The sequence below is a fragment of the Anomaloglossus baeobatrachus genome, chromosome 1 (genome assembly GCF_048569485.1).
Source record: "Anomaloglossus baeobatrachus isolate aAnoBae1 chromosome 1, aAnoBae1.hap1, whole genome shotgun sequence".
NCBI classification, from domain to species: domain Eukaryota; kingdom Metazoa; phylum Chordata; class Amphibia; order Anura; family Aromobatidae; genus Anomaloglossus; species Anomaloglossus baeobatrachus.
The window spans coordinates 716,695,511-716,719,823 of NC_134353.1; the positions used below are offsets into that span (position 1 = coordinate 716,695,511).

Consider the following 24,313-nt stretch of genomic DNA (forward strand, 5'->3'; position numbering starts at 1 on the left):
AAAAGAAGCCAAGATGAACAAGTCATGGGTCAGCAAAGACTTTATCTACCTACCCCGGTGTCATCCTGGGGACGGTTAATTATGGCGTATTTTTGAATGTGCTTGATGCAAATCTAGCTGTGAAGTGTACAACTGGGGCACAACTGCTGCCACTGAAGGGGTGGGTGTGTGTGGGGCACAATTTTTGGAAAAAAGGGAGGCTCCGCTTGGAGTCACCTTGCGGTGTTTTACATGACTTTATAAGGGCGTGCCATGCCTATATCTGTGTCTCCTCCTCTTTTTCTTTGTCCAGCTCTTTTGTTTTTGCATAAGTATATGTCCTTGTCACTTTCCCATGTGTTTGTGTTGTGTTGTGAGTTGTTTGTCACCTTTTGGACACCTTTGAGGGTGTTTTCTAGGTGTTTTTCTGTGTTTGTGATTGCCTGCCATTGTTTCCTATGCGGTTCGAGTTCGGTTCGTCGAACGTTCGACGAGCCGAACTCGAACGGGACCTCCGTTCGGCGAACCGGCCTCGAGCCGAACCGGGACCGGTTCGCTCATCTCTAAAGGTATCCTTAACACACTTGTCTCAGTATTAAGAAGAGTTGTGTTCAGTTACCTTGTCTCCCCAGTTCTCTCTTCTCGTAATCATTTGAGCAGACTTGTTTATTTCTACAATCTGCATCTACTTCCAAACTCAGATCTGCAACTATTCATACATGTGTTGTATGAATAAATTGTCTCTACAGAAAAGTTTGCCAGTTCATCACTGCTGCTAGTGGCTCTCCCTTTGTTTGCTGAATAACCCTTCATCTTCTGTAAGCACATACCATAGAACTTTTCTCTGGCGTAGTTCACATTACTAATACTGTTCCAAGTCCTGAATTTAAATCTTTGATTCCTGTGTGTGTCACTCTTGGTGATTCTGTGTCTTCTGGTGTTCCTTGCTCTGTTTGCCTGTTGTCCTGGTCTTTGCTGTTGCACATACTATCCAGAAAGTCCTGCCAACTGTGTCTATTGCCTTAAAAGGGTGGTTCACCCGTTTTCCTTCCTGGCCACATCAATATAATGTTGAGAAACAAGGTTTCTCTCAAATACCTTGTGTTGCCAATACTGCCTGTTAGTGGCGCTATTGTGGACCGCTCATTCCCATCACGTGATCACCGGGCTCCGTGACCTCTGATGTCCGGTGATGTCACGTCAGCTTTCTGTTGACCTGACATCACTGCAGCTGGCCCCAGTCTCCGTGAGTCACTGGACAGAGTGGGTAGAGTTTCACCACTTGTCACAGCCGAGAGCCACTCCTGCTTACATGCTCTGTAGTGAAGGATTAGGGAGCAGGGAGATGGTGGGCTGTGATGCTGGGCTGTGATGGGCAGTGAAATGCCGCCCACAGCCCAGTGATTCAGGTAGACTGCGGCACACCTCAGTTGACGTGACATCATTGGACATCAGAGGTCATGGAGCCTGAGGGTGATGCGAAGGTTAAAGGTACCGTCACACTAAGCGACGCTCCAGCGATCCCACCAGCAACCTGACCTGGCAGGATTTGCTGGAGCGTCGCTACACGGGTTGCTGGTGAGCTGTCAAACAGGCAGATCTCACCAGCAACCAGTGGCCAGCCCCAGCCAGCAGCGATGCATGGAAGCGATGCTGCGCTTGGTAACTAAGGTAAATATCGGGTAACCAACCAGATATTTACCTTGGTTACCAGCGCACACAGCTTAGCGCTGGCTCCCTGCACTCCTAGCCAGAGTACACATCGGGTTAATTACCTGATGTGTAGTCTGGCTATGTGTGCAGGGAGCAGGGAGCCGGCACTGGCAGCGTGAAAGCACACCGCTTAGTGCTGGCTCCCTGCACTCCTAGCCAGAGTACACATTGGGTTAATTACCCAATGTGTAGTCTGGCTATGTGTGCAGGGAGCAGGGAGCTGGCACTCACCGCGTGAGAGTGGCGGATGCTGGTAACGAAGGTAAATATCGGGTAACCAAGGAAAGGGCTTCTTGGTTACCCGATATTTACATTGGTTACCAGCGTTCGCAGAAACCGGCTCCCTGCTCACTGCACATTTAGTTGTTGCTCTGTCTCTGTCACACACAGCGATGTGTGCTTCACAGCGGGAGAGCAACAACTAAAAAATGGCCCAGGACATTCAGCAACAACCAGCGACCTCACAGCAGGGGCCAGGTTGTTGCTGGATGTCACACACAACAACATCGCTAGCAACATCGCTGTTACATCACAAAAGTTGTGCCTCAGCAGCGATGTTGCTAGCGACGTTGCTTAGTGAGACGTGGCCTTAAGAAACATTAAGATTACACTCATGGACAAGATAACACCACAATTGACATCTGTTAAATAAATAAAGTCAAATAATTCTCATAAGCAGCACTTCTTCTTTACCCTTGATGAAGTCATCCACGAAGTGCCGATACTGGGGGCTGGTTCCTTCCCTCCCTCTGCTTGCAGGTTTCCTTACTTTATCTATGCAGTCTTGCATATAAGTTGTCTGATTCTCACTTTCAGCTTTCAGGAGGTCTCATTGTCTGAGCAGGTTTTTTTTTTTTTTTTTCTTTCAAACCCTGTGTTCTGCTAATGAGAATTATTTGACTTTTTTATTTAAAAGATGTCAATTGTGGTGTTATCTTGTCCATGGGTGTTATCTTAAGTTAATTCTCTTAAGACAATAATTTTTTTTCAATCTGTAACCTCCTGTTTACCACTGCCTCACGTTGGTTGTTTTGGACAACAGGTCTGCTTCTAGTGCCCTCCACATTTGTTAGTACTGTCACAGGTACCATTGGCAACACAAGGTATTTGAGAGAAACATTGCTTCTCAACATAATATCGATGTGGCCAGTAATGAAAAACGGTGAACCGAGGGGGTGTGGCTTAGCTGGGGAAGAAGAAGGATGCACATGGAGGAGCTCCTGCATCTCAATTTGTAATCTAGTGACATCCAACGCCGATCCTTAAGAAAAAGTGGCCCCCAAAACAAAATCCATCTCCCTACATCTGCTGTGGAGCCCAGGAAAACAACTTTGGAGCATTGTGGAGACTGAGTGAGTAGCGGCCTGATTACAGTGCTGAAGCCAGGGCCTAAAGTAGCAGCCATACCAACCATACAACTACCAGTCCCCAGAGACTAGGAGGGTGCAGCAGCACTGCGATTTACTGACAGAAGAAGCATTGCTCCAAGCTCCCTCCTGCCCCAATGCCTGCAGGGACTGAGGGAGAAGGCCAGAAGAGAGAGGGCTTGCTAGATATATGGGAGCAGCTGCCATTAGAATCCAGCAGAGAGGCACAGCACCTGCAACACTCCAACCTCCCTCCCCCCTTCATTTCTCTTGGCTGGAGCTAGAGAGAGGGGCTCTAGAGGAAAGGAGACCTGCGCCCAAGGATAAATATCACCTAATTGCTCCTGGATTGGGTTGCCACCTGAGAGAGTGGGGCCCCAAGTTCCCCCTGCACCACCATTTGTAACGCTGTGAGGAGAGGTAGAGAGACTACTGATAGCAGAGCACAGCAGATAGCTACACCATCAATCAGCAGAGGTACCTGGAAAACAGGAACAGAGACACTGGCCTGGGATCCACTCCTGTACTGGGGTTTACAGAGAGGAGGGGAAGGCTCAGGGAGAGGAGACTGAACTGTAAGGGGTTAAGTTCCTAGGACAGCACCAAGACCAGAGCAGCCTGCTTCCCTCCCCCGTGCTCATCGGGACAATAAAAAACCAGCACAGGGGAAATTTAACTCATCCCAAGCTGCCTGTTGCTGGATCGCAGATGCTGCTCACCCCATGTTAATGCAGCAAAACGTAAGTGGCTGGACATAAAACCCCTCTAGGTTATACATTGATATATAAAAAGTACAGCTAGAGCTGACGATTCTAAGCATACAACAAACAGAAGCTCCAGTATAAGGTGCAAGAACAATGTGCAACAGTGGTGAACAGTGACATCTAGTGGTCAAGATAAGAAAAGGGCTGCAGCAGCTGAGATATAGAAAGTTAAAAGGGGAAAGGAAAAAAAAAAAAAAAGAGGACACGCTTACTCCAAATGCGTTAACCCAACCTACTTTCTCCCAGCAAAGTTCTATTAAGACCAGGTCTAGAAAATGGGGAAAAACTAAAAATTACAATTTGACGAGCCAAACAAAACCCTGAAAACTCCAAAGAAGGAAGGGGATAAATCTAAAAAACAACACACCCAAGAGATGTCAGCACAAAAATCCAGACAAGCACCAACCACCAACTTCACACTGTCAGACAGTGATGAGGATGAAGAGACACTAAGCGGAAATGCCAATCTCATGGAACATATCAAAGCCCTTCCTACAGCAAACTGCATCAAAAACCTATTTAAGGAATTCACGCAGACCATAAAAGAAGAGATAAGGTATGCACACCAGTGACTATGTAAGGGGAATACATGAAATAGCAGAAACTGCTGTGTGAATACTGACTTGAAAAATCCAATAGCTATATGTAAGAGTGAAAATGTGAAAAATGGAATCTGCATTACTGCCATGAACATATGAATCAAGAGAAATTTAGCTACTGAATTGATCAATGCAATAGAGCCCCAACACTACGCCAAAGTATTTCTCTACGTTGGGGTCCCTAGCTTGTGTGTGTCCTCTCATGCAGTTAAAAAACTTACCGTGTATGGGAAGCTGAGACCCAGGCTATTTATGCGTATGATATGGATTGGCAATAGGTGTGGTTGGGGAGGGTTCACAAACGAAAAACTACTAACAATAAGGAATAACGTTTGGAACACCATTCTAAGTCTGAACTGGGTGCAAAAACCTAAAAAAACATCACTATGGGGAGATAAGGTATGCACACCAGTGACTATGTAAGGGGAATACATGAAATAGCAGAAACTGCTGTGTGAATACTTACTTGAAAAATCCAATAGCTATATGTAAGAGTGAAAATGTGAAAAATGGAATTTGCATTACTGCCATGAACATATGAATCAAGAGAAATTTAGCTACTGAATTGATCAATGCAATAGAGCCCCAACACTACGCCAAAGTATTTCTCTACGTTGGGGTCCCTAGCTTGTGTGTGTCCTCTCATGCAGTTAAAAAACTTACCGTGTATGGGAAGCTGAGACCCAGGCTATTTATGCGTATGATATGGATTGGCAATAGGTGTGGTTGGGGAGGGTTCACAAACGAAAAACTACTAACAATAAGGAATAACGTTTGGAACACCATTCTAAGTCTGAACTGGGTGCAAAAACCTAAAAAAACATCACTATGGGGAGATAAGGTATGCACACCAGTGACTATGTAAGGGGAATACATGAAATAGCAGAAACTGCTGTGTGAATACTGAGTATTCAAGTCAGTATTCACACAGCAGTTTCTGCTATTTCATGTATTCCCCTTACATAGTCGGCGGCAGGAAGAGCCGAGGACACTCCGGTAGTGCCGCATAATGCATGCGACAGTCCCGGGGCAGCTGCGGCTGATATTCTTGGCTGCCGGAGGGGGAGTGAGGCGGGGGACATTAACCCTGCCCCTCTCCCTCCCCAGCCTGAGAATACCGGACCGCCGCTGTGTGCTTACCTCGGCTGGAAGGTAAATATGCAGCGGAGCCCACGTTCTTTGTTTTCTATATTTCCGTTTTCTTTCTATGTGTGTTCTATGTGTCTGTGTCTATGTGTTCTATGTCTGTGATGTGTTCTGTGTCTGTGATGTGTGTGTGTTTACTCTCTGCTCCGCTTCCTCTTCCTGTAATGACATCACTTCCCTGCAAAACCGCAGACAGGCGATGTACATTACCGGAGGTAAACCGCGAAATACCGCAGGGAATAACGCAGGAAAACGCAGTGAACCGCACAGAATTTGCTGCCTGCGTTATTCCCTGCGGGATTTCATGATTAACATTGGAGTCAATGGAGTGAAATCCCGCAGCGATGTGCGGAAAAGAAGTGACATGCACTTGTTTTTGCTGCGGGATTCCCGCAGCAAAACATGCAGCTGTCAAATTCCGCCCAGTGCGCACAGGATTTTTTTTCTCCATAGGATTTGCTGGTGATTCACTGCAGAAATGTTATGAACATTTTCTGCAGCGAAACATGCAGCAAATCCGCGGAAAATCCGCGGCAAAATCCGGTAAGTGCGCACATAGCCTAAAACAGTAAATTTCATTAAAAAATCCCTCACAGAATTACTTCTGGTCGACAGCTGGAGGATCTCATACCCCTCAACCAAAGATTACTCTTATTACTCACAAGTCCATAAGAAATACTCCAGAATAGATTATCTATTCATATCCCATCAACTTCTAAGCAATGTTGAAAAAATACATTATGATATAATATTACTTTCTGATCATGCCCCCCTACTTTTAAACATAAAGCTTTCACAAGGCAGAAGATGCCCACTCAATTGGAAACTCAACAATAGTTTAATAAAAAACAAAACTTCTCAAGACTACATTAGAACGTCCATCCAAAACTACTTTAGAGAAAATTGCTTCAATAACATATGTGACCCTAACGTTTGGGAAGCCCACAAAGCAGTTCTACAAGGTACTGTAATATAACTCGGCACTAGAACCAAAAAAGAAAGAGAAAAAACAACAATTTCCCTTCTAGACCAAATAAAAAACTTAGAAGGACAACATAAAACAAATCAAAACCCTTCATTACAGAAGGACTTATTCAAGCTAAGATCTGAGCTCAGAGCTCTTTTAAATCAAAAAAGCAAAAAATACCTTAACTATGCAAGGTTTCGATCCTACCTTTACTCCAACAAAAGTGGACGTAATTTAGCAAACATGATTAAAAAACAAATAAATACAACATATATCAAAAAAATTAAAAATACGAATGACAAAGTACATCACAAAACTGAAGACATTGCTAATATTTTCTCTTCATACTACTCCAACTTATACAACCTCACAACAGCACAAGAGTCTCAAGAGGGGAAAACAAAACTCATAAAAACTTTCCTAAAAGACCTGAAATTACCTAAACTCACAACCCAACAAGCACAAAATCTAACGATCCCAATATCCTCCCAAGAAGTAGAATCATTCATAAACTCAACTCCGGGAGAGAAAAGTCCAGGCCCGGATGGTTTTTCAATTGAGTACTACAAAATTTTTAAAACAGAACTAGTTCCACATATGACAAACTATTTTAACTATATAAACAAGAATAACCCATTCAATAAAGAAGCCCTAACAGCTCACATAACTCTAATCCCAAAAGAAGGAAAAGATCCATCCCTTTGCGGAAGCTATAGACCAAGTTCGCTGATTAACAATGACGTAAAACTGTATGCCAAAATCATAGCAAAAAGAATGCAAAACATAATACCTGATCTTATAAACCTAGAACAAGTGGGATTTACAAAAGAGAGAGAAGCAAAAGATAATATAATTAAAACACTAAATGCCATTCAATATGCAAAACATAACAATATTGAAACTGCAATCATCACCTCAGATGCAGAAAAAGCTTTCGACCGCGTCAATTGGCTATTTATCGAACAAACTTTAAAAAAAATTGGCTTCCCACCCTTATTCATTGTCAAAATCCTGGCACTTTATACCACCCCAACCGCAAAGCTAAAAATAAATAATGAACTCTCCTCTAGTTTTAACATAAAAAATGGAACCAGACAGGGCTGTCCCCTTTCACCACTTCTATTTATTCTAACAATAGAAACCTTTCTCCAGAAAATAAGACAAAATCCCAAGATCTCAGGCCTAAAATGCAACCAAATAGAATACAAATCCGCGGCATTTGCAGATGACATACTTTTCATTTTAACGAACCCTTCAAATTCAATTAAGGCCCTTACTGCAGATTTCAAGTTATATAGTGAAGTCTCCAACTTCAAAATACATTTTTCAAAATCCCATTTATTAAACATTAACATTCCCCCCAAAATATGGAAAAATGTATCAGAATCATCTCCTTTCAGTATTAGCAATTCCATCACCCACCTAGGCGTAAGAATTAGCAACTCCCTGTCTCAACTATACGATCTGAATCTCAAGCCACTTTTTCACAAAATAGAAGCCGACATTTCCGCTTGGAGCAGTTTACCAATCTCGTGGTTTGGGAGAACCAATTTAATCAAGATGATCATTCTGCCAAAAATCTTATATCTTCTACAAGTAATCCCTACAGATATCCCACAACATTTCTTCAGCAAATTGAAAAACATGATCTCAAATTTTATATGGCTTAAAAAGAGCCATAGACTAAGGTACACTATACTGACTGCTCCTAAATCTAAAGGAGGTACAGGACTCCCAGATTTTGAATGCTATTGGCTAGACACACACATAGCCAGACTAATGGAGATGAGGACAAACCCCCCTAGAAAACTGTGGACTACCTTGGAAATCAGCAACTTAAAAGGAGACCTATCACATTTTCTATGGCCAACCCCTCACAACAGATTCAAATATAAAGACATACTGAACCCTTTTACCAAAGTAACACTTAAGCTTTGGCACAAATTTAATAAAAAACTAGATCTAATTCCGAACATTTGCAGAGCCACCCCCATTTTACATGTAATCCCGCAAAAATTTAGACTCCTAAAAAACAAAATTAGGACATCAAAAAATCTCTGCAACATAACACTGTCAGAGATAATCCATAACCATGAACCATTAACTATACAAGAGCTAAAATACATCTTTAATCCAATAGATTTAAAAGATAAAGACCTAGCCATCATTAGAGACCTAGCTTCATATCACATCCCAGATATTTCCCCTTCAAACCCGTCCCCCCAACAAGAATTTCTACTACATGCTCAAGGGAAGAATAGGCTAATCTCAAAAATATACAAGCTACTATATAACACTTCGGAAAAACCTTCTTACATTAATAGATGGGAAATGGAACTAAACACCACCTTCAACCCTAGTGAAATTCAAATGATCTTCAACAACGCCCACAACCTATCAACAGCATCTAGATATCTGTCAGGGCCAGGCGGTCGGGCAGACCCAGGAGGTGGATCCACTGGGCCGAACTCTAAGATGGTGGTAAGGAGTCCGGTAGCTGAAGCACTATGGGCAGTAGAACAGTCCGTGCCAGTGAGTGTAACGAAGAAGTCCCTGGGACCACGGAGTCACAGATGGTAGTCCGGGTGACGTAGCTCAGGTTCGGAAGCCGAGGTGATGTCAGGCGGGGTCCGGAACCTTTGGAGCGAGATGACGGGTCACCGCAGGGATCCGAGATGGTACGGACTGTCAGATGGCAGACGGACAGCGTGCAGGGTTCGGGATTCAGCAGGACCGGATGGCGAGGCAGGATCAGCTCTAGAAGAGAGATACGTGAGTATGGCACGAAGACACAAGGAGACCTGACTCCTAGCTTGGAAAACACGAAGATCAGGCCCCGCCCTCTTGGACAATACACCCCTTTATACCCTGTACCTGTTTAGCCTCATTTCCTGTTAATGGACGCTGGCCCTTTAAGAAAGGGTCAGTGACCGCGCGCGCGCCCTAATGCGCATGCGCGCAGCCCGGGTGCCAGAAGCCAGGGAAGGAGGCTGAGAAGAGGACGCAGGGGAGCCGGCCAGGGCCTGGGAAGCCGTCGGGCGCTGCGATCGGAGACCAGGGGGCCTGGGAAGGACGGGCACCGGAGCCAAGGACCCGGGGAGCGTGGCAGGTGAGCCGAGGAGCGGGGCTTAGGACCCGGGGAGCATGACAATATCAAGAACTCAACTATAAAATTATCTCACGGTGGTATAAAATCCCAGACATTCTCTACAAAATTGACAACTCCTTGTCACCACACTGCTGGAGATGTAATCAAATGACTGGCACCCCTTCACACATTTGGTATCATTGCCCAAAAATAGCAAAATATTGGGATTCCATTAAAATTCACATAAAAAATGCTCTCAAGACCAAACTCCCTTTCAACCCAAACTTTATTATCCTCAATCTAGATCCACAAAAGGAACACCTAAACAAACTCTCAATAATACCTCATCTCATAAATGCAGCAAAACTTCTAATAGCCAGACACTGGAAAGAAGGTGATGCACCGAGTCTAACCGAGTGGTTCAATGAATCAAATCTTAAAAGCATACATGAAAAAGCCCGGTTGCATTACACTAGGAAAAATGCGAAGCTTTTAGAATCTTGGGACAAATGGGACAGATACCAAAAGCTAACTAAAATCTCTTGACAAATTTTCTCATCCCAAGATAACACATTAGCTCAGAAACCGAATAGACAGTTAAGCAAAACAAACACGTTGCTCATACACACCTCTGAAAACAAAACCTTTTCATATTTTCATATATATAAATCCTAGTAACCAGATACCTTCTTAGAAATAGGTGGGAATCTCACCTTTTCCCCTTCCCCTACCCCCTCTACATTCCCAACCCCTTGTCCTCTCTTTACTTTATACCAACCTCACGTCCCCATTTCTCCCTCTTTCCTTTCCTTTTCTCTTTCCTTTCATCTGAAAAATACATGTTTATGCTTATTTGTTGTTGCAATTTCATTTCTGTAATATTAAGAAACATCTTAAATAAAGAATTTACAAAAAAAAGAAAAAGGGCGAACGACCCCTTTAAGTCCATATTGTTCACCATGAAACAGTGGAATGCTTTATTTATCCTCTAGTTGTGCTGCCTCTTCCCCTATAAATCACAATCAATCTCTCTGGGTCCAACTGCAAGAGAAAACATCTAACAGAAAAGGGAACTCTCTTAATTTCTTTGGAGAGTTAATGTCCATGACCTGCCATCTTTTCAATTCTACCCCAGATGCTAAAGATTAGAAACTGATGGCATTTTTAATTGAGATGTTATAAAAGTCTGTTGATTAACTGAATCTTGAAATATTAATGTACATGACAATTATGGGATAAAGCAATTCTCATGAACAATTAGAGACATTGTTGTGAGCTTCAGCTTGTCTACATTTGTAGCTAACTCCTTCACAAATAGAAACTCCATGTATAATACCTGGGCAGTAGAATATAACCTTGAAATGGGAAAAAAATATCATGCTAAACACTTTTCATTCATTAATAATTGCAACAATAATTAGACTACTTGCCTCTCTGGCAGATGCAAAATTAAAAAGTGCTTTTCATTTCTGAACAGAAGTGATTTTATTTAGAGTCATGAAACAAGTTAACGGCATATAAACCTGTTGAGCTAAAGATGAATCTAGATCATCCACACCTTTGGGATCTGTATGCGCCAATTCTTTTGCAGTATCATTCTTGCAGCCTTCTGTGAAAAAACCCTGTTCATCATTGAAGCTTCACAAAAGATATAAGGACCACTCTCTATTTATTTCCTAGTTCGGCCAAATATCAACTTGACAGTCATTAAGAATATTTTGATATTCCAAAATGTGATGGATTTATGAAAAATGGAATAGTGTAAGTTTTACTTCATTAATTCATTCATCATCATTATCTTTGGAGGAACAAGTTTTTTGATCGCCTTGAAATGAATAAGAGATGTTTTGGCCGAATCTTTCTCTTATTAACTTTACATTGTCCACATTTTTGTGAAGCAGACAGGTTAGAGCAAGTGTGTCATCACAATATAAACTGTATACATTATTAAGTGGTTGCCTTAGACCCAATGAGATTAGTGTACTTACTTCTAAAATTCACAGCAAAAGAGTTACAGTATGTAATCTATTTTTAAAATTTTCTCATAAATAAGGCATTTTATGAGTCTAATATTCAATTATTCAGCTATTCTGATATAGATTTTTATTAAATATACCTCAAATAGAAACAAAATGAATAAGTGGTCTTGTAAAAACATGTACACTTAGTTCACCAAAAGCTGTTTATAAATGTCACAATGACTATGAGGTAATGGGGAACCAGGGATCCTAAGCTGAATCTCAAGCTAGGGGGTCCTATGCTATCCCATACCTCAGGGATACTCCTAAAAGTGGAGAGGGCTGAGTATCCTTTGTGGCCCTGATCCTGACAAGTTCTGATCTTATTTCCTCTCCCCCTCCCCTCAGTGAAGGACGGGACACCAAAGTTCACACACCACCACAGTATAACCTATAGCTGGCATGGGTAGGAGATTTCATCCAACATAAATAGGAGGGAATCAGATGTGATTGGCCTCCCCATGACATGTAATTACAGGAATCTAACAAACAGACTAGCAGAGATTAATTTTTTCTAGCCTGACTATGAATCAGAACACAGCAGGTCGACACACATGTCTGCCTGTGTTGATCCCAGACACCAGAATAACCATCAGGTGGAGTTTTAGAATCTGAAATGTGAACAGAGCCCAACATGCCATGACATATAGCAAAGTTTGTGCAAAACTCTGTGTGATAATAAAGTAGTTATGCTGACTATGAATATACATGTATAATTATACACAGTACCTGTAGCAATGCTCATGTATTTGCTTATTCTTGGTGGCTGGGTGAGTTTATATACTGAAAACTGCATCACACTTTAAAATAACTGTACTCATGTTACATGGAATATAGCGTCTGTTACAAAACTAATGCTGTTTGAAATTGGTTAATACTTTATCATATGTGGAAATATCTCTTTCAACTAGATGTTAGTCACATATCTAAAAATATCAGTAAATATATTAAAAAATAAGTACTTAACATCATCTTGTATCATTCGTTACATTTGCAAAAATGTATTCTAGATAAAAAGAACAGCTTACACTGGTTTATTAGACCATACTTTAGGCTCTAACATAAGTATTTCTTGGAAATATACTGTACTTCTTCAGGCAAGTCCATCAAATTGCTCTATAATTCCCTTAGCTTTTCCTTCTCATCTAACAAAATCACCACTCTACTGTGCCCCATCAACTTCCATCTGTTCTTCTTTGCGCAGTGACATAGCTACACATTTATGGCTCTTATTGGGGCACACTGTGTGACTTGATTTTAAATCATTTCAAATTACTTTCATGGATTTTTCCATTTATCTTCTCCCCAAGGTATGTATGTTCCATTTCTACATTCATGTATTTTAGCTGTACTGATTCTAAATTGTATCTCATATGCCGCTAGCCGTGTTTGTTTCCCTTGAGTTTTGCAGTGGTTCTCTGTATCCTCCACCTGAGTACTTCCCTCGGTACTATTTGTAAAAGCTCACTTATTACACCACAATCAGATAAATTATTCCAATAATTCTATGTATTTTCACAGTTCAAATGTTCATGCAAAATGCTGTCACACTGAGGCATCGCAGATAATCAAATGCCCATTTTACATATTCAATGCTTTAGCTGAAATTGAATTCCAAAGGATGTAAACATATACTGTTTGTACATATACAATACAGATCAAAAGTTTGGACACACCTTCTCATCTCTAGAACAACTGTTAAGAGGAGACTTTGTGCAGCAGGCCTTCATGGTAAAATAGCTGCTAGGAAACCACTGCTAAGGACAGGCAACAAGCAGAAGAGACTTGTTTGGGCTAAAGAACACAAGGAATGGACATTAGACCAGTGGAAATCTGTGCTTTGGTCTGATGAGTCCAAATTTGAGATCTTTGGATCCAACCACCGTGTCTTTGTAGAAAAGGTGAATGGATGGACTCTACATGGCTGGTTCCCACCGTGAAGCATGGAGGAGGAGGTGTGATGGTGTGGGGGTGCTTTGCTGCTGACACTGTTGGGGATTTATTCAAAATTGAAGGCATACTGAACCAGCATGGCTACCACAGCATCTTGCAGCGCCATGCTATTCCATCCGGTTTGCGTTTAGTTCGATTATCATTTATTTTTCAACAGGACAATGATCCCAAACACACCTCCAGGCTGTGTAAGGGCTATTTGACTAAGAAGGAGAGTGATGGGGTGCTATGCTAGATGACCTGTTCTCCACAGTCACCAGACCTGAACCCAGTGCAGATGGTTTGGGGTGAGCTGAACCGCAGAGTGAAGGCAAAAGGGCCAACAAGTGCTAAGCATCTCTAGGAACTCCTTCAAGATTGTTGGAAGACCATTTCCGGTGACTACCTCTTGAATCTCATTAAGAGAATGCCAAGAGTGTGCAAAGCAGTAATGAAAGCAAAAGGTGGCTACTTTGAAGAACGTAGAATATAAGACATATTTTCAGTTGTTTCACACATTTTTAAGTATTTCATTCCACATGTGTTCATTCATAGTTTTGATGCCTTCAATGTGAATCTACAATTGTTAGAGTCATGAAAATAAAGAAAACTCTTTGAATGAGAAGGTGTGTCCAAACCTTTGGTCTGTACTGTATATATATATATATATATATATATATATATATATATAAAATCAAACAATGTAGAAAACATATAGCCAGCTCACCATAAAGGAGTTCCTCTTGATACAATGGTCGGTGTTCACCTTATATTCTGCAGGGATCCAGGCAGGGAGTGTGCCCAAACAAATAGAAATGTAGGAGAATTAGGATCCAGAAAAAGGATGAAATTTCACCAAAAGTTTAAAAACTTCTTCTTTATTATTCCTTTGAGTCATATAAAAGTATGAGGAACTCCAATCAATTAATAGCACTCAAGCAAGGGACTACATGTTTCAGCACTATGTGCCTTCTTCACGGTCCAGGCCAAAAGAGGAAGTTTTTAAAATTTTGGTGAAATTTCATCCTTTTGCTGGATCCTAATTCTCCTACATTTATATATATATATATATATATATATATATATATATATACAGTCCTGTGCAAAAGTTTTAGGCAGGTGAGGGAAAAAATGCTGCAAAATAAGAATGCTTTAAAAAATAACAGTGATAATAGCTATTTTGACCAATGAACAAAATGCAACACTTAAAGAAACAAAAGCAAAATCTAAAATCACATCAATATTTGGTGTGATTATGTTTTGCCTTCCAAATAGCAGCAATTCTTTTAGTTGCACTTGCACACAGGTATGAAGGAACTCAGCAGGTAGGTTAGGTTGTGGTATGTGCCCATGATGAGTTTTGCTCCCGTTTGATGAGTATTTTTGCATCTTAAAGGGAACCTGTCAGGTCCAATATACACCCAGAACCATGAGCAGTTCTGGGTACATACTGCTAATCCCTGCCTAACTGTCCCTGTATACACTAGCATAGATAAAGGGATCTTTAGAAAGAGTATTTCCAAAGAGCCTTTATAATATGCAAATGAGCCCAGGGATTAGTCACAAGGACGTTAGTTCCTGGGCACATTCCGCCCTCTTAGCATGGTAGAACACGCATGCTTGTGTCCGCTGTCACCACTGATCTGAATGCACCCTACTTCTGGTCAACTGCAGGGCATTCAGATCAGTGGTCACAGAGGACACAGGTACGCGAGTCACCGCTGTTGATGCTGCATTGAAGAGCTTGTTAGCATGCCCCAGTGGGTGTACTACTATGTTAAGAGGGCCTAATGAGCCGAGGAACTAATACCCTTGCGACTAGTCCATGGCCTCATTAACATATCATAAATGATCTTTAGAAATACTTTTTCCTAAGATCTGTTTATTTATGCTAGTGTATACAGGGACAGTTAGGCAGAGATTAGCAATATGCACTCTTTCATAAAATGCAGCATTTTACAGTACAAGCAATGTGGATGAGATTAATAGATTAATAGAAATCTTATGTGCACTGTGTTTCTCTTTTATGCTGTAGAAACTCACCTGCAGAGCGTTTTTTCAATCCATAGCATGTCATATTGCATTGCAGGTATGCTGAGTTTTCTGTTAATGATTTCTCCGTAGACTTGCATAAGATGCGTAAAATCTGTTTAAAAAACGAGATGTGTTTTTACTGCATTTCCAGAAACACTAAAAAAATCACATAGTTTGCACCTAATAATGTCAATACCAGGAAATTTGAAAAACAAGCAGTATTATTTAAAGCATGGCACACCAAATGGAGACAAAAACTGCAGCGTCAAAACGCAATAAAACACAGCACCAAAACGCAAACAAAAACATAATGAAGTACTGTAAATGCATGTAAATTGAGATGCAGAAATTCTGCAGCATCAAAAAGTCAACAAATAGTGATTGTGGGAACATAGCCTTAGGCGGGCTTTGCACGCTGCGACATCGGTAACAATGTGTTACCGACGCTGCAGCGATAGTCCCCGCCCTCGTCGCAGGTGCGATATCTTGTGATTGCTGCCGTAGCGAACATTATCGCTACGCCAGCTTCACATGCACTCACCTGCCCTGCGACGTCGCTCTGGCCGGTGAACCGCCTCCTTACTAAGGGGGCGGGTCGTGCGGCGTCATAGCGACGTCACACGGCAGGCAGCCAATAGAAGCAGAGGGGCGGAGATGAGCGGGACGTAAACATCCCCCCACCTCCTACCTTCCGCATAGCCGGCCAGGACGCAGATAGGAGATGTTCCTCACTCCAGCGGCTTCACACACAGCGATGTGTGCTGCCTGCTGGAACGAGGAACAACATCGTACCATCGCAGCAACTGCATAATGGAAATGTCGGACCCTACACCAATCATACGATAACAACGCTTTTGCGCTTGTTAATCGTATGTAAAAGGCTTTACACACTACGATGTCGACAGTGACGCCAGATGTGCGTCACTTTCGATTTGACCACACCGACATCGCACCTGCGATATCGTAGTGTGAAAAGTACCCCTTAATCTTATTCTTGAACTAAAGCTCTGTTGTGGAGGTAAGTTTGTTCTAAACCTTCTGTCTCTCCAAGTAATAACACACAGACTTGACAATGCTGTTGTCTTTGGGGAGAAATCTTGCTGCTTATTTCTGATGTATTTCACTCTCACGTATCATTAACACCAAGAGAAGCCTTGCTAAATTTCCCCATTTGTCCATCTAACCGACAATGGTCCAAAATGGCCGCATTCACTATTACGGCAGGGAAATTACTGATCCCCACTCTTGGGCTCACACCCAATGTCCCCTCTAAGATACAACTACTACTCAAATTAGATCAATTGTATCACATTGAAGAGCTTGTCGCTCGCCCAGCACAACCTAGGACCCTTCTGTAGAATTTGGGAACACAGAATGAAGAAGACATTCAACAAACTAAATAAAAGGTCCGTCCTTCTTTATTTCTTCTACCCCTTGTTGCCAGGCATTGATACAAAATAACTACCCCTAGAAGAGTGACACTGATTGGTGCTTTCTGAAGCTACAACCCTACAACCCTCCCTTACCCAGATCCCTCACCTTCTGTTTAATTCCCTATTTGTAAGAAACTTATTCAGCATTTTTATACTGTTTTCAAGTACCGATGATGCTGAATATTGTTCATTTCGATAAACATGTGCTCCTTCTCTTAATGACCTGTACTTATAATATTTACAAATATGTTGTTTATTGTTCTCTTTTACTGTTTTGAAGCTCGGTCCCAGACTTGATAGACCCAATTTGTATTTTGCATATGTGTGGTATTCTATTTTGTTTAAAACATAAATAAAACTTTGAAAAGAAAAGACAATGCTGTTGTCAGGGCCCATATACAGTAATCATTTCTCGGACTCCTTGTTATTCTTTGAGCTATGATAGTTCTTAATGATATTGACTGTATGTTTGGGATTGTCATCTGAATAAGAGTAAATTTGAACCCAATTAGATGTATCTTTAATGGCATTGCCTGATGGTTAAGGTAATTTCTGTACTTTTTAGCACTGAGAACACCAAGAATTGGGCAATATTGAGGACCGTAGTCGCAGTGGTTTACCAAGGAAACTTAGTGCAGAAGATGAAAGATGCATTATGGTTACTTTCCCTCAAAACTAGAAAATGTCCAGTGGTGAGAACTATTTAAAACAGGTAGAGACTAATTAGACCAAGTTACACCTGTCTACAGTTTGGAGGAGGCTGGTCAGAACTGGTCTTCATGGAAGAATTGTGGTCAAACACCATAACTTCGAGAAGAAGGTATACGTACACACGTAGTCAAAATGGAGTAAAGAGATAATCATTATAGATCCTGCTATCACAAAGTTCTATACTTCTATACCTATTTTCAATAGCTTGCTGGTCGAGTAACTGATGGCTTTGACTGCTCCTGTACTGTGTAACAATTCAGTGTCTTCTTTATGTTTACATATTACAAAATCTGTCATAAATAACAGTAAAACCTACTAACAGCAACTGCAATAACTCATCCATAACTATAATGCACGCATACCAAAATCTGGTGGAGACAGTTACCTATTCATGGCGGCGGTAGTGAATGTGCTTCTTGCAGGCACGGCTGCTGCTTTGACAGCCACATGTTGCTTACTGAAGCTGTGAAGAACAAGCTAACAGAAAGACATGTTTCTGCATTTGCTCACCCTGTGGGCTCTAGGTGAGGAAACCTGCTTGGCTGCTACTATCACAGCCAAACAGGACTTATGATGGGCACTGTTAAATAGATACAGTCATCTCTGTATGTACTCACTCAGTGAGCTGCACCCAAAGAATGAAAACATGCTTGCTTTCTGAAAACAGGGCATGCTTGTATAAGAGCAGGAGAATAGTGAGGAGCTCCGACTATGCATGTTTCACTTCCTAAGTAAGAAATACTGAAGAATGTGTCTGGAAACAGCTCAATATAAATAACGAGCTGGGCTTGAATTTTTCCCTGGGTTAAAACTCAAGAAAGGTTAATTAAAAAAAACACAGACTAGTCTGGCTCCGGGCTCCACCCTGCTGCAGTTCAGTGACAGGTCTCTCCCTGGTGTGTACAGTACCAGAGTTGCTGAACTCAGTGATTGGTGGCAGTGCTGAGGTCATCATGTCAGCATTGCCCACAAACTACAGAAACTGGAGCAGCAGTAGACACTCAAGGCTGTACCTACGGAGGGTAAGGAAACAGAAGTTTGTTTTCTTACACTGATCTGCACCTTGGGAGAAAAGTTTAATGAAACCAAAAAAACCTCTTCTACATGTTATGACTGGAAATAAGCAGACCTGAACATTAAAGCTCCATGTTCGCAGTGAACACAGACTTTACAAAAAAAAATTAGAGTTTGAGTGCTTTATGTATGCAAACCACTCGAGTGAGCAACGCTGTGCTCGGGTACACTCGGTGCTCGGCCCAGTGTGAGCCACTTGCAGTGTTTGAATGGCTCGCACTAAGGGTATGTGCGCACGTTGCTTTTTACCTGCTTTTTACCTGCTTTTTTGCTGCTTTTTCTTCTGCGCTGTTTAATGCCAAAATGGATGTGTTCTTCTATTCAAGCAAAGTCTATGGGAATTTGGGTTTCTTGTTCACACTATGTTGTTCAAAATGCTGCCTTTTTGAGGCAGAACTTTGGTCAAAAACTCAGCTTTTCAAAGAAGCAACATGTCAATTGTTTTTGCCATTTGGGTTTTGCACTGCAAAGCTGAGTTTTTGACCAAAGTTCTGCCACAAAAAGGCAGCATTTTGAACAACATAGTGTGAACAAGAAACCCAAATTCCCATAGACTTTGCTTGAATAGAAGAACACATCCATTTTGGCATTAAACAGCGCAGAAGAAAAAGCAGCAAAAAAGCAGGTAAAAAGCAGGTAAAAAGCAACGTGCGCACATACCCTAAACGTAAAATCAACGATATCGGATGTAGTTTGAAAAAAAAAAAAAACCACCTGCCCACTCTTCATTGATCTGTTTATGGCTGGCTGTATGTGGGCGGACAGCCGAGCTGCCTAATCAGTGACTTCCAAAGAGGTTCAGGTCAAGTTCAGGTCCAGAACAGAACTTTATGTAAAGTCCAGTAGAACCTGCAAAACTTGAACTTCCTCAAGTCCGCTCATGTCTAATTATGACACCATGAAATCTTACCATGACAATGTTGTGTTAAATGTCAATGTAACCCCTTCCTGCAGGAAAAAAAAATCCCCTTATTGATATAGTCATAAAAGGGCTGGATTCTTATGGGACAAGCTGCAATTTTAAATGACATCGTTCATCTTTACTATATACTGAAATACTCGAAAGAAAGGAAACGCTGAAAAACAAGGATAAATGGTGAAAAAAATATACATCCAACTATTGTTACTCAGGTGTCATTTTTATACAGCTCACAGAGCGTAAAATTATCTAGTAATGTATTCTATTCTGCAGGTCAGAAAACTGACCGCCATCTCAAAATACATGTGAACAAGTGCAAGCTGCTATGGACTACAAAAAACAAAAACAAAGGGATACAGCAGCACTCTTTAAGCGCTAAAATATATGCAAACATAGAATACATTAAATTTATCTGCATTATAGCTATCTGGAATCAAAATGAAGTACTTAGCGCATAAATTGGCAAATTAATGTGAGCCCATCAACCGTGACAAGGTGACCCTTATTTGATGGGACCTTAGGCTATTCCATGCCTCTCCTGAACTTAAAGTCTACAAATGTATGGTCAGATAGGATCCAGTACTAATTAAAATTACACCGTGGGGCTGATGGGATTGCTTTTTTTTTGCAATTTTACTTCACTTCTAATTTTTTTTTACATTATGAATAAATACCACACCACTACTATACAATTAGCCACACACCACTTAAAATCTAAATTGATAAACTAGTTCTGTGCCCCCATTAAATATATTATCTGCCACACAATAAATAAAAAATAATTAATGTGACTCTCCTCCCCCCCCCTCAATTTATTCTAAGAGGTTATCCACATGTTCGATTTTTATGTATGAATGCTATCAATAATTTTAATGTGGATACCACTCACACCTGTGATAGTCTATGAAGACATTCACATGTCCATTTTTTTTTCATGGGCAATTGCCAATTTTGATCCACAAGTCAATGGATCGGAGAAAAAGTCAGACCGCACTCAGATGACACAATTTTCATGGACTGACAGAAGGAAGAAAGTGTAGAAACTTTATTTTTATTTCTCCACATACGAGAAAAAATGGATGTCACTCAGACCACACTTGGACCATACTCTGATCAAAGTCTGATCAGAATAGTCGGTCATTTTTTCTCAGATGAGACTTGTAAATTGGCCCTAAGTCCCTGTCCTGTGTCCTCTCTAAAAGACAAAACAGAATAAATTACATTAGTGCTGTTTTTTTCATTTTCTAAATAAACTAAAAAAAAAATACATTATATGTACCCCACATTGGTGCTATTAAGAGTATAATTCAACCCCCAATCAAGTCTTTATTTTACTACGATGATAAATAAAAAAACTTAAATGCTTTCTGCCCTGTAACCACATTTTGTACTCCATTTTTAATCACATAATTTTTGAGAGGTCCCTCCTGAGCTAAGCACTCTTATTCAAGAGCTTTTCCCAGAATTGGTAAAGAAAAAAGATGTATGCTCCCTAGAGATGAGCGATGTTCGATTCGAACCGTTCGCCAATTTCAAATTCGAGTGATTTTGGGCGGTATTCGAGTCGTTCAACGAACTTGAATGATTTGCTTCAAGTTCGGCTGTTCGAGCTTTTCACAGTAAGGCTATGTGCGCACGTTGCATATCTACATGCGTACTGCATCCCCAGCACAATACCTCTCTCTTTCCTACGCACCGATCACGGACGCGGCTGTCAAAAAGCTTCGGCGGCTTTTCCTCTTTTGAAAATGGCTGCCGCTCATTATTCAGTCTGGTATTCCCTGCTTTCCCCGCCCACCGGCGCCCATGATTGGTTGCAGTCAGACACGCCCCCATGATGAGTGACAGCTGTCTCACTGAAACCAATCACAGCCGCCGGCGGGCGGGTTTATATCGTACAGTAAAATAAATAAATAAATAATAATAAAAAAAAACCCTTCGGTTCCCCCCAATTTTGATACCAGCCAGGATAAAACCACACAGCTGGAGGTTGGTATTGTCAGGATGGGGAGTGCCACGTTAAGCGGAGCCCACCACCCTAACAATATCAGCCAGCAGCCGCCCGGAATTGCCGCATCCATTAGATGCAACAGTCCCGGGACTCTACCCGGCTCATCCCGAAATTGCCCTGGTGTTGTGGCAATCGGGGTAATAAGGGGTTAATCATGGCTGGCGTCTCTCCGAGATACCTTCCATGATTAACGTGTAAGTGAAAGTAAATAAACACATACACCCGAAGAAATCCTTTATTTGGAAAAAAAGACAAAAAACACCCTCGTTCACCATATTATTAAAATCCCCAAATACCCCTCCACAGAGTTTTCACGACGCTATCAGCTCTGCTACATGAAGCTGACAGGAGCGGCAATAGAACACGAGTATTCTGTGTCAGATCCACGCAGCATGCCTGCGTGTGCGGTGATGATTGGGGCAATAGTGCTGGTGTTTGTGCCGTGATGATGCATGCGGTAGTGCCTGCGTGTGTGCGGTGATGAGAGAGGTAGTGCCGGTGTTTGCCCTCCCATCTATCCATCTATCCATCCATCCATCCATCCCTCCCTCCATCCATTCATCCCTCCCTCCATCCCTCCCTCCATCTCTCCATCCATTCATCCCTCCCTTTATCCCTCCCTCCATCCCCCATCCATCCCTCCATCCCTCCATCCATCCCTCTATCTATCCATCCATCCCTCTATCTATCCATCCATCCATCCATCCATCCCTCCATCCATCCCTCCATCCCTCCATCCATCCATCCCTCCATCCCTCCCTCCATCCATTCATCCCTCCCTCCATCCATCCCTCCATCTCTCCATCCATCCCTCCCTCCATCCCTCCATCCATCCCTCTATCCCTCCATCCATCCCTCTATCCATCCATTCATCCCTCCCTCCATCTCTCCATCCATCCATCCCTCCCTCCATCCCTCCATCCATCCCTCTATCCCTCCATCCATCCCTCCATCCATTCATCCCTCCCTCCATCCCTCCCTCCATCTCTCCATCCATTCATCCCTCCCTTCATCCCTCCCTCCATCCCTCCATCCATCCCTCTATCCCTCCACCCATCTCTCTATCCCTCCATTATTATTATTATTATTATTATTTCTTTTTATAGCGCCATTTATTCCATGGTGTTTTACAGTGAGGGAGGGTATACATACAACAATCATTAACAGTACATAACAGACTGGTATAGGAGGAGAGAGGACCCTGCCCGCGAGGGCTCACAGTCTATAGGGAATGGGTGATGGTATAATAGGTAATCCATCCATCTATCCCTCCATCCATCCCTCTATCCATCCATCCATCCCTCCATCCATCCCTCCATTCATTCATTCATCCCTCCATCCATTCATCCATCCCTCCATCCCTCCATCCCTCCATCCATCCCTCCATCCCTTCATCCCTCCATTCATCCCTTCATCCATCCCTCCATCCGTCCATCCATTCATCCATCCCTCCATCCCTCCATCCATCCTTGTAGCTGAATAATCTACTTCTGGATTCTCTACTGCACTACAGAGGTCAAGATTACCAAATCTTCCTATGCTTTTCATTACAGACAGTGGCTCAATGGGTAGAGCTACTGCCTAAGGAAAATTAGTTCATAAGTTCGAGTCCTGGCCGTCCCGGTAAAGAATTTAATTTATTTATAATTTTAAAATATAATTATTATTTATTTATAATTATAATTTAATTTAATTATGCACTGAGGGGAGGAGCCGGACATCAGCTGTGAGCCTGTGAGGGCCGGGGAGGACTGGTAGGCCCAGGAGGTGGATCCACTGGACCGAGCACCCCACCTGGAGGGCAGGGTACACGGTAGCTGGAGCACTAACGTGGCAGGAACGGGTGCAGGTATCAGGAAGTAAAGACAGGACCAGGTCACTAAGGTCACAGCGTACTTTAAGGCAGTAATAGGAAACAGGAACAAAGACCTGAGCACCTAGCTCACAAGACAAGGCATAGAAACACAAGCGATGATCCGGCGCCGCCCACATGGAGAGGCCAGTCTTATATACTCAGCACAGCCTCAGGCCATTTCCTGTTGCAGCAGTGCTGGGGCTATAAGACCAGGTGAGTGGGCGCGGCCCGGTCCTATACAGAACATTAGTCAGAATCAGACTCCTGAGACCAGGAACAGGAGTCTGGGGAGCATGAGCGGGAGCGGCAGCCCTGACCGGTGGACACGTGGACTGGATCAGTGGGTAAGGTGTGGTGCTGGGACACGGGGAGCGTGACAGTACCCCCCCCTTGAAGCCCCCCTCTCCTCAGCCGAGACATGAAGGCGCACCGAAGAGAGGCAGCAACGTACTTCCGGGACAACCAGGACCAGGCCTCAGGACCGCAATCCACCCAATCGACCAGGAAGGACTGCTTACCCCGGACTGTTTTCATGGCCACTATGTCCCGTATCGGGGAACCTATGTCAGCGGCAAGGGAGGCAACGGAAAGGGAAGGACAGTCAGAAGCAGAACTGGAATCTTGGACGACTGGATCGGGCGTCTCAAACCGGGTATTAGACAATGTCTCATCGTGGGCAGCCAGTGGAGTCAAAGTCTTATCT

At 42.4% G+C, this 24,313-nt stretch overlaps 1 protein-coding gene and 1 long non-coding RNA gene across 2 annotated transcripts in view; one reads left to right on the plus strand and one right to left on the minus strand.

Annotated features, from left to right (window-relative positions):
• The window catches only part of GALNT9 (polypeptide N-acetylgalactosaminyltransferase 9), a 678,907-nt gene that overhangs the window by 241,346 nt on the left and 413,248 nt on the right, over positions 1-24,313 (plus strand). The window lies entirely within an intron of this gene.
• LOC142299075 (uncharacterized) lies at positions 9,176-18,208 on the minus strand. Its single transcript, XR_012752649.1, has 3 exons — positions 18,137-18,208; positions 15,617-15,719; positions 9,176-9,292 (listed from the first exon to the last, which is right to left on the minus strand). It is a non-coding gene; the product is annotated as an uncharacterized LOC142299075 (long non-coding RNA).